Source organism: Dunckerocampus dactyliophorus, chromosome 3 (genome assembly GCF_027744805.1).
Source record: "Dunckerocampus dactyliophorus isolate RoL2022-P2 chromosome 3, RoL_Ddac_1.1, whole genome shotgun sequence".
NCBI lineage: Eukaryota > Metazoa > Chordata > Actinopteri > Syngnathiformes > Syngnathidae > Dunckerocampus > Dunckerocampus dactyliophorus.
In genome coordinates this window covers 11,322,192-11,333,613 of record NC_072821.1, presented here as the reverse complement: position 1 = coordinate 11,333,613, position 11,422 = coordinate 11,322,192, and positions in this window count along the sequence as shown.

Here is an 11,422-nt window from a genome sequence, read left to right as displayed (position 1 = left end):
TGATTCAACTGGGAGGCTCAGTGTAAGGCAGTAAGTCGAGCCTGTTTCCGGTGAACGTTGGCCTCTCCCAAAGCTGACCTTTGTCACCAATTCTGTTCATAATTTTCATGGACAGAATTTCTGGGCACAGCCAATACGTCCAGAGGGTCCAGTTTGGAGGCCTTAGGGTCTCTTCTCTGGTATTCACAGACAATGTGGTCCTGATGGCCTCATCAGGCTGTGACCTTCAGCGTTTACTTCGGCGGTTTGCAGCTGACTGAGAAGCTTCTAGGATGAGACTCAGCACCTCCAAATCCGAGGTAATGGTTATCAGTCGGAAAAGGGTTGATTTCCCCAGGTCTTGCCCCAGGTGGAGGGGTGGAAGTATCTCGGGGTCTTGTTCACGAGTGAGGGAAGTATGGAGCGTGAGGTTGACAAACGGATTGGCGCAGCATCTGCAGTGATGCTGTCAATGCACCAGACCGTCGTGGTGAAGAGGGAGCTGAGCCGGAAGGCAAAGCTCTCAATTTACCAGTCAGTCAATCTCTGTTCCCACCCTCACCTATGGTCATGAGCTTTGGGTCATGACCGAAAGAACGACATCCAGGATACAAGTGGCTGAAATGAGTTTCCTTCGTAGGGTGGCTGGACTCCTAAGAGATAGAGTGAGGAGCTCAGTCATCCTGGAGGAGCTAAGTGTAGAGCTGCTGCTCCTACACAGAGGCTCGGGCACCTCGTCCCGATGCCTCCCGGACGCATGCCTCCCTGGTGAGGTGTTCCGGGCATGCCCAGCTGGGAGAAGGCCCCAGGGCAGACCTAGGACATGCTGGAGGGATTATGTCTCACAGCTGGCCTGGGAACGCCTAAGGGATCTCCCAAGTCTGGACTTCCCTACTGAGACTGCTGCCCCCGCGACCCGCACCTGGATAAGAGGAAGAAAATGGAATGGCTCAGCATAAGAGGAAAACCAGTGCTGACTAATTAGGCGTAGTGGGACTACCTGACTATGTCATCTGCTGAACATGTTCCATGAAATTCAAACATTTCCTCATCATTCTGTGAGTTGCTAAAAATCTAATGTTCACACAGCAATGCTTCTGTCCAGTCAAAGGCCAACCAAACCACAGCGCACATTCATATCCCAGCTTATTCCAGGAACAGCATCCTTACTGAAATGAGTGTTCTATCAGCTGGAATGAATGAATGGAATACGCCTGACGGGGCACATTTACTTGCTGTGACGTCTTAAAAATCAGCAACACATATTCCCAAGAGGCAATTTGGATTACTCTCTTAGGAGGGGTTCTAGTTGTGGGGAAAAAATAAGTCAGAAGCAGAAGACGGGGGTCAAATGTAAGGCAACTGATGATCCCAATTAATCCTTTACAACCACGAGGGTAACATCATGATAAAATGTTTTGGACCAAAGCGGTACTTCTCAATGCAACTGTGCAGTACAACACCTGTACATCAAAACACCACACTAGCCACAATGGAGCTCAAACCTCCACCATTGCCTGACTGTATTTGTTCATCTGTCAGTTAGTAGGCTACTTTGTGGTTCAGGGTGGATGACAAAGAGAAGGGTGGTGCCATTCATGACATAATGACTTAATAAAATAAATAATTTCTGCATCTGAATCTTCAGATCCCCCCTAAATTGAAGTGGTTCTTCCTTGCCTCACACTACAAAATTTGAAGTAAATATGTTGTGTACAAAATATTGCTACCTATACTACAGTAATACTACACTGTAAAATATGCACTGTGCTGAATCAGAATTTAGAAAAATCTGGGTATGCAATTTTAAATTTATCAGCTGTTCTTTTGTGGAAAAAAATATCAACCAGACAACGTTTGAGAATAAGGCTGAATCTCAAGTCCACCCCTTACCCTTCGTTTTACTCCTTACCCCTAGCTTTTGCGCGTTCAAGAGAATCAAGTGGTGTCTCAATTCTAAAGCGAGGGATAAGTGCTAAGTGGTATATACCCCTTGAAAACAAGTGTGGTCAACGAAGGGGTAGGCAGAGCTACAACCCACGCTGACAAGATGGAAGCGCGGAGGCCGAAAGAAACATAAATCTAAGTAATTACGCTTAATCATTGAGTTCCACAGTAACGTCACTCATCGTTTATTATATATTGAATCATTTGCTACTCCACGTAAATCTTCGCCATGTTTTGAATTGCAGGTTTTCGTGAGTTATAACTAGCCGACCGGTAATACCGGTATCCGACTTGACTGCAATTTGCTGCATTTAATAAATGATTAGACAATGATTAGATAGCGACCGCATTAGCCTGTTCATTGTAAGTTGTATTTTAAGACAAATCGCTCGCTAGCGAGGGGAATATACGTTACTGAGCTGGCTTGATATCCCCCGCTCTATACTCCCAAGCTCCGTGGCAGCACGGAGGCTGCTTGGATGCACCTCAGACGCCCATGGCAGGTGGCTATCCTCACTCCAGCATGTACAGTGACGTTGACGTTTTCTAATCTAATCATTCAACGCAGCACATCGTAGTGAAGTCTGTTTGCTGTGAATCATAGCCACCCTTGTCCACCAACAATTGTGAGGGTGCGATATGTTTACTGTATTCAGCATATAAAATGGATGGTCAGGAAGTGAGCTAAATAAAACATGTAAACAACATGACCATATGTGGACAGCACACCACATTATCAAACTGTATTCAACTTTTGGAATCGACCGTTGTCCCATCTAATTTTTTAAACCATCACTCTATATTTGTTTTCAGCACACTGTTAATATTATTACTGTATTTACAATGAGTTAATAGTCGTAGCCCATCATTCATGCATATGTGGCATTCCTGCAGGAGATGCTGAGCCAAGTGAAGTCAGCTGCTACAAAATACAGCACTCCAGGACCTTTCAAAAGCTACAATCTCAGTGTGGAAAAGTCAAATACAAATACAACAAATTGGAATCATGGACTTTTTTACAAAACAATCAAACCATCAACGACACGAGGAGAGCGAGGCCAAAACAGGGTGGTTTTTAAACCTTGAAATGATGCTTGATAAGGTTTGTACATTTGTTGATAATGTTTGTTATATTGTAATTTCTATTTCATATGTATATTCTCTACATTTTCTATGATTATAAATATTGTTACCGTGCTGGTTGTAAGCTGTTCATGTCATTTGTCTGTTGTTTTGCAATAAATGTCACAGTTTGTACAAATGTGTGCCTTCAATTAAAAAAAAAAAGGTGTTGTGAGGTAAGCTATATAACACTGAAATAATGCAGACATGTATGCACCTTACTTTATGGAAGGAAACATTTATTAGAAATCATTTCATTATCTCATCTGCCTATGTCACAGCCAGTAAGCGTTGAAGGGTGATGACGTAATAAGAATCAAGTGGTGTCCCATTTCTTAGTGGCTTCTTCCCTTTGGCTCTAGGTTTTAAGGGGAAGGAGTAAGACAAGGGGTAAGACAAAGGGGAAGGGCTAAGGGGTAGAATTGGGATTCAGCCTAAGTTCAGGTTTTTGAAGGACAAACATTTGCATATTTGCAACATTTGAGACCAGCAGTGAAAATTGGACATTTAATGAATAATGAGGGGGATGTTTAAGACATGACAAAACTTGATGTCAGTCGTGAATAACTTCAACCAATATATCAAAAACTGCAAGATTGTTCCTTAGTGTCCTTGTGTGTTCCAGGGAGAACAACTTAAACTTGTTGCTGGACTTCAAATCAAATGGAAATGGAATCATTTACAGTAGGACTACACAGTAGATTTGTGTAGCCATCTTAGGTAGAAAAGTACCATCACCAGCACATTCATGCTACAGTATATTCCCATAAGGCCTCAATCTGTGTTCTCTGGGTTGGCGGGATATACTGTATAATAGTTTGTCATGGACAATCAATCAATCTCCCCACATTCACCGACAAGTAAAAAACTGGTGTCTGGACTGTGTTTGGCATAAAGCAGTCTTGGTTTCAAGGCAGTCTGTTTCTCTGACTTACTGTCAGGTTGGCAGAGCTGCTGCTCGACTGGAGGCTGACTGTGCTATTGTTTTCATTTCCCTTCCATTAAACACAGCCTTAAGAGAAAAGAGTGGGAGACCAGGGGTGAGGTGTGGAATCTTCTTTGGGGGGAACCCTATTGGTAGTCATAACAGCCACTGTCTGCAAGGGAAACTTGGCAGAATGCATCAAAGATTCATCGCAACCCACTTTCACACTGCAACATGCACTCAACACAAATATAAACGCACAGGCCACAAGAAGCAACCTGACCAAATCTATGCGGAGATGTGTTGCACTGTGTAAGGCAAATGGTGGTCACACCAGATACTGACTGGTTTTCTGGACCCCCACATTACAGCAAAACTGTACATTGTGGAGTGGCCTTTTATTGTGGCCAGCCTAAGGCACACCTGTGCAATAATCACGCTGTCTATCAACATCTTGACATGCCACACCTCCAAGGTGGCTGAATTATCTCAGCAAAGAAGTTCTCAGTACAAATTTAGACAGATTTGTGATCAAGATTCACAAATATTACTAGTAGTATACTCACTACAAACTCTTGCTTCTTGTCACTTATTACTCTTTATTCCTTTGTGAGTACATTGCCAGTACTCACCCATTATCCAACTATGTTCTGCTCTATTTCATTTGTCAATGCTATGTCTAATCACTACCAGTCTTATTACTTACTCTTCCTTTTTAGGAGTTCATTGCCATTACGCACCTATTATCAAACTATGTTTTGTTATGTCTATTTCATATTATTTATTAGGATTGTCAAATCAAGTAGTTACGGTGACCAGCAATCTGACTTAATTTGAAACTTGACTACTATTTTTTTCTACTATTTATCACATTACATTATCTCATTAATTTTCAATGTATTCAACTAGAAGAGAGTGTATTTGGAATACAGGAAGTGAACACATTTATTGTAATTGATGTAAAATGGATAGGAGGTAGGATTAAATAAGCCTTGCTTCTTCCTACGCCTTTTGGACATGTGGAACTGTGAATTGTAATATGTGATCTATTCCAATGTATGCATGTTCAAATAAATTACCATGACCATATTTGGAAGAAATAAACCTTTTGTGTACACAGACAAAATTAAGATCGTTGAGTTCATGTGTTTCGATTTTTGTTAAGTGTAGATACACAACTGTGCATCTGTGAATAATGTGCATGTGCAGTGGGGAAAACAAAAAAACACTCGAAAGGCTTCTTCACATTAAAGGCTGTTATGACCCAACCCTGGCTAACTAAAAGTGACACCTGTATACAAACCGTATACAATCGCTCTGATTTTCTGTGTGAATTAATTAGTCTCATCTCAGTGGCGCCTCATATACAGTTCATGCCAACACATTCTTTAAGGTTTGGAGCTAAGCTGGCCTTGCATCCACACACAGCGCCCTTGTTAACAGGCAGCCAGCCATACACACAATGCATCCCCCAAAAGCAAGTGAAAAAGGGAGAGAGGAAGCCTAATGAGAGGATTTTGAACAGCAATTTTACTACAGTCCTTTAACACTCACTGTATGGAGTTGAGTTCTGCTGAGAGTTCAACACTTAGCAGCAGCACATTCTTGACACTCTGCTGCTATCTAGTGTCCCAAAGTATGAACTACCTACAGTATTTAACATTGCTGTTTGTACAGTATAGTAGCAGGTCATTTAAAGATTTGTATGTGAATAATTAAATGCACAAAGACAACATTTCATAATGAGGAGGCTGCGTGACTGTCATGCCCCAAGCAATTTGAGGACCAGTGCCTTGTTCAAAGGCACATTTGCAGTGCTAGGAACTGAACTTGCACATTTCCAACAACCTATCTCAGTTTCTGCACCAAGCCTATTGAGGAGCTTCTTGTTTTTGGTTGGTCTACTAGACCAACTCCAGAATAACTCTTAAATGGGACTGGTTTATTCACACTACGGATGTGGCACTTAGCCAAGCACCAAAAGCTCAAGGGTGCGGCAGTATTGGCATAGCCCCTGTATGCTGATGAATGACGATGACGATGAAGACATGGTTTGCATGTCCTCAGGCTTACTTACAGTGATATTATAGATCAGCCAATGAGTTTTAAGAGAAGTCAGACAGATGGAAGCACTGATGTTGTCTCTGATGACTGGGCCCACGGGACAGCAGGGGGGCAAATGGCCATGCTTTTTCTGGCAGCCTGCACATATTTGGGCTTTTGTTCTGCTTGATCTGCTAACCTGTGGAGCATCTGGCCAGATGGGGCAAATTTAGAAGGCTGTGCAAAAGAACATATGTTGTCAAATGAGGCACCAAAGCACAACCTCGATAATTAACGCAACTTGCACAAAACATTCTAGCTATTTAAAAAAATGTAGACTTTGGGTCTGAGTCCTGCCACATTCAGGAAGAGACGCGCAGGGATCTGACGGAGGGGAGCGAAGGCCATCGAAGAGGTGCAAACCAACTTAATGTGTGCATCTCGACAACAAACTGAACCTGTCGACAAACACAGATGCACTGTACCGAAAGGCGCAGGTCTTGCAGTGAAATGCTGCATATGTTTTGTTGGTCAGTGGTTGTATTGCGTATTTGTTAATTAACTGTGAACTGTTGCACAAACTGTCAAAAAAAAAACATTCACGTAGCATCTTTACACAGAAGGGGGCAGCAGAGATCAGTTGTAAACATCCGGTGCTGGAGCTGGATTGGTTCAGCTGAGGGTTTGCTCATTAATATTCACTTAAAAGTGCTACCTGAATGGCTGCTCAACGTCTCAACACAAATCAAATAGGGGCAGTACCTCAATCAATCAATCTCTGTCCACCCTCAATAGAGGCCACCCTACAGCTCTCCTGCCCACATGCATTAAGAATACATCTTCCTCAAACTAGATCATGTATTGTTCTTGGACTGTATGTAAACTGTAAACATGCATATTCTACACCATGACATGTATGTATGAAATAATTACTACATTTACAACAAGGCTGCTTAGAAAAAGATCACAGTCTATCCAGTCACACACACACATTCCATGTGAGCAGCCATGGTCGATATAACAGTCTCTCATAGTCATATTGTCAGAGAGTGTGCTGGGAAAGAGTCCAGACACAGAGAGGTGTGTGAGAGTGCAACAGCATCATTATTTTATGAGACCTGTTGTAAGAGGTCTGCTCTCAAAGGCAACAGGGCTTCTAGAGACACAGCCTCTCAGAATGAAATTAATGCCATCGGGTTATCATCACATAGAAACATAGGCAAACCTACAGTAAATTTTGCATGCAAAAACACATGCAGGCACACTCTTTATTTGTTTGCATGAGTGCTGCCGTGCCTGACTCATTTCACACCTGCCTGGCGGAGGACACAGACGCTAACAAAGCTGACATGATGTCGTCAACGGTCACGTTTTGCTGAATCATTCACACGCACGGTCTTGCTCTTCCCTGAACAGCAGACAGTTTTATTTGGAGATGAGGGTGGTGGGGGGGGTATAACGATGTCATTCCCCGTGACACCAGCTGCACCCTTGGAGGGTTGACAATGAAGAGGCAGGGGGCTAAAGTCACCAAATGGAGCCACGGCAGGAGCTTGGTTAACATCTTTCTAGTTTCAGACATGCTTGCGAGACCTTCACTCGTAGCTGCTTGTACTTAGTTCTCCTTCTAATGCACCACATGAATTGAAAACGGTCGAGGACAGAGAAAAACGTTGTCCCGTCACAAAGAGACTAGTTATCATTTCACAATATGCATCATTGGGGAAAATAGAACCATACGTATAAATTAAAACGGTTGCTTTTACACTTTACTAATTTCAGAGTTAACTAATTTAAACACCTTGCATGGCAATTTAGAATGTTCCAATGATAGTTACTTAGTTAATAACGATTTTATGATGCAGCAGTTTGGCCTTGGATCCCCAAATAAAACCAGACTTTATGTGATGGTGATTCACATTCAAAACAGTAAGACTCCTGACTGAACTCAAGGCTAGTCTTGCATGCATTTCGACATGTCCACTAAAAAGGACCCATCACAACTGCTCAACATACTGCGATGTCAAATAGCTTAAAGATTCAGTCAATATTATAGTATATGATCATCTCTGCCACACCTGTTGCCTCTCATCCCTTCATACTGTATATTATGTCTGCTTGTGTCCACATTCTCTTGTTTACTTAAGTCTCTCTGCCTAATGGAAAGTCAAGTTATACAGCAGAAAATATTTCAGGTTTTGGTACTATTCCAAATTTGCTCTTTCCCTCCACATCTCCAATAAGGACGACGTTGGCACGTCAATAAATAGTTTACTGAGTGTGTACTGTCTGTACTTGCCCTGCCCACTAAGTCCTGACTCAAACTCCATTATCTTTTGTATGGGAAAACACAACGATCAGCTAAATGGTAGAGGTTTTTTGTCAAATACATAAGCCACCAAATACTGTATATACATCACACAAGACATCACTAGCAGAAGGTTGTGCACTAAAACTGGGAACTGATGATGTTCAATGTTCCACTGATTGTCTCCTTTCATCACATGGCCATTGTGTGCTTGCACTTGGATGTGAACAATTGTATAACTGGTTTTCCACCTGTTTGAAAGTATGCTTCATTGTTCTGTGTTTGCCATCTAAGGTCTCGCAGAAGGATATTAAAAATGGAAGGGTGGAAACAGATTGTGTTTATAAGTTCTGCTACGGTGGAAATGTGCAGAATGCATCTGCAATGTAGCAAGTGCTTGCTGCATTATTGGAATACCATTTAGTCTGGAAAAAAATGGTTGCAAAACAAGTGAGGAATGACTGTAAACGCAACATGACAAAGGGAAGGAAATTAGGAAAATGGTTTAAAGTAAACAACTGGCAAAAGTAGCATTTGATTTATCCCCAAACATTACACGCAATGACCATAAGATGAAAAACGTCTAGGAAAGGTAATAAATATTTTACAGTGGGAAAGAAAATATTATGCTGCACCTTTTGTTTAATTCATGATAAGATTATGTGGTGCAATAACTCCTTGTGCAGTCATATGAAGCAGAACCTTGGGCTTTTATTACATAAGGCCAGTCTGGGAAGTGAGAAAGCATCAGCAGCACGCAGGGAAGACATTCATGGCAAAGATCACAGACTTCTGGGACCAAATAGAGACATTTAAAACTACAGATGGATCTCTAGTTACTGGACTTTAATATTTTATTTTTGAGTATAACAAATTACTGCAAAATGTTTAAGGAGAACCCGATGCCCCCCTGAAAGGTCATCAAGGCTCACTGAGCCACCCTTCCAGAAGAAGATCTGATGAAGTACAACATCCTTAAATCAATTGTCTAGCTTCTTTCACCGTGTCTGAATACAAGGACACTTAAGGTCACTCAATCACTCACATATAAAAATGTTGGAGGCTTCGCTTTTCCTTCCCTCTTGCAAAGCACTGGCTTTATGACCCTGCCATTGTTCTGTTAAATCATTTCCTTGGAAGTAATTTTAATTTAGTTCCTTTATCATGTTCACATTGAAAGCTGAAGGAAAGGGTAAACATTTCTTGGTCAGGAGCAAACATTTCTGTCAAACATCTGACAAAGCCGAGAGTTGTAATGGTTTGTTGCAGTCATGCAGGTAAATACAGTGAGGGCCCTCCGGTAGGACTTTATATGAACTACATGAAATTAAATAGGCCTTTACAGTGGGGAATACACTTTACAATTTTAGAAGTATGCTGTCTTTATTCCACTGTAACAAAAATTCAGTCAGATTCAGTCCTCACCTGATTTTTTTTTTGTGTGAATGTATGGAAGATTTATTTCACAAGCAGGTGGAAAGCCAAACATGGCAGCTCAGTGAGAGTACAAAATATTAGAATAGAAGTGAAAAGAAGAATAAGGAAGCCAATTTAAGGAAACAAGAGTGAGTAATAAAAGATCAATTTGCAATGCGATCATTCAGGGCGATTGCTCACGGTTTGAGGTTGCTGCTACATCTGCTGCTGATGTAGCACAGCAAATTCAGTGGATAACTCATATAAATCATGTTGGGTTTTAAAAAAAATCAAAAAAGCTTGCATGCACCGACTTGGAAGTCACATTAAAATTGAAGGACACACTCAAGATGGGGTGAGAGAGTCCATGCAGGTCTTTGTTGTTTCAGGCATATTACAGCAGAGCCCTCAGAGAGAGGGACCTGACATCTTACAACCACAAACAGTTATGTAAGCAACTGCTACCCTGCTGCATACACTACAAACACTACAGTATATGCTTTGACAGACATCATAGTGGATAGTATTTATAAAATACATTCTTTGTGGAAAAATATAACATTTTCTGAGCATGTGTCCGTAAGTGTTTTATTTTGTTGGAAATACTCTAGATGAAGTGTAGCAGTGTTCAAGGTGTTTTAAGTTTCTTAGTTTTAGAGAGACAATGTTTAGGGGAAGACCTCCTATCATCAACATTAAGCACATTAAGTGTTTGGCCTTGAGGTTTCAAAAACGCTCTGCATTTTAAGTCAACTTTGCTCGCAAATATGTTGGTTTAAAATTCGGGAGTCAACATTGTTTAACTAAGGGACAAAACTAGATTTTTTAAAAACGTCTAAGTGATGAAAAAAATATCATGGCGTCTAGTTCCATGAAACTGCCTCCCACACGCCACCTCCTGTCTCAGTCCAACCCCTCCCTTCCGTTAAAGAAGGTGGGGGGCGGGGGGTAAGCATCAGTCTGGCATCACTCCAAGGACATGTCTGCAGCCATGTCGACAATGGCGATGGCTACAGCATACTGCAGTGCTTGTGCAGCTTTGCCAATGGGAGCCAGCAGGAGGCACTGGAAAATTAGGTACTCAACTGACCAGACAGTCCTACATGCACATTTGCTGCTCTGTAATCTCATATGGTTATTGTACATGATTACACTGTTACGCAACATTCAAAATTACTAAACGTCATAGAGCATAGTCAAAGTATGATAATCAAGGCAAAGACGACGGTTATTTTTTTTAAGCATTGATTTAATAAAATAGTGGTTCTATGGTTAAACAGACAGAGATTTGTTTCAGTTGTGCATGCATGTGCGACATGAATAACATTCAGAGCAGACAATACAGGTTAAGACACAGCGGATGACACGAAATAAAAATGGTTGTATAGGAAAATAAGCATGGTTCCATAATTGACAAAAATGGTCAAGGCTATCCCCAGAGGGAGAACATAAAATACCACATATTGGTAATAAACTATTCACAAGAGAAGCTTATGTATTTATGTTCTATATTAATTGACTGTCAACTTTGCCTTTTCCATTGTCTCAAAGTGCATTAAACTGGTGCCGACTGAGTTCAATCAGCATCTGCTACAATCGTAAGTCGCTCAGACTAGTTGCCATAGACCAAAGTGCATTTGACGCTTGTCACTGGCCACGTTGCCAACCACTTGCAATCACAT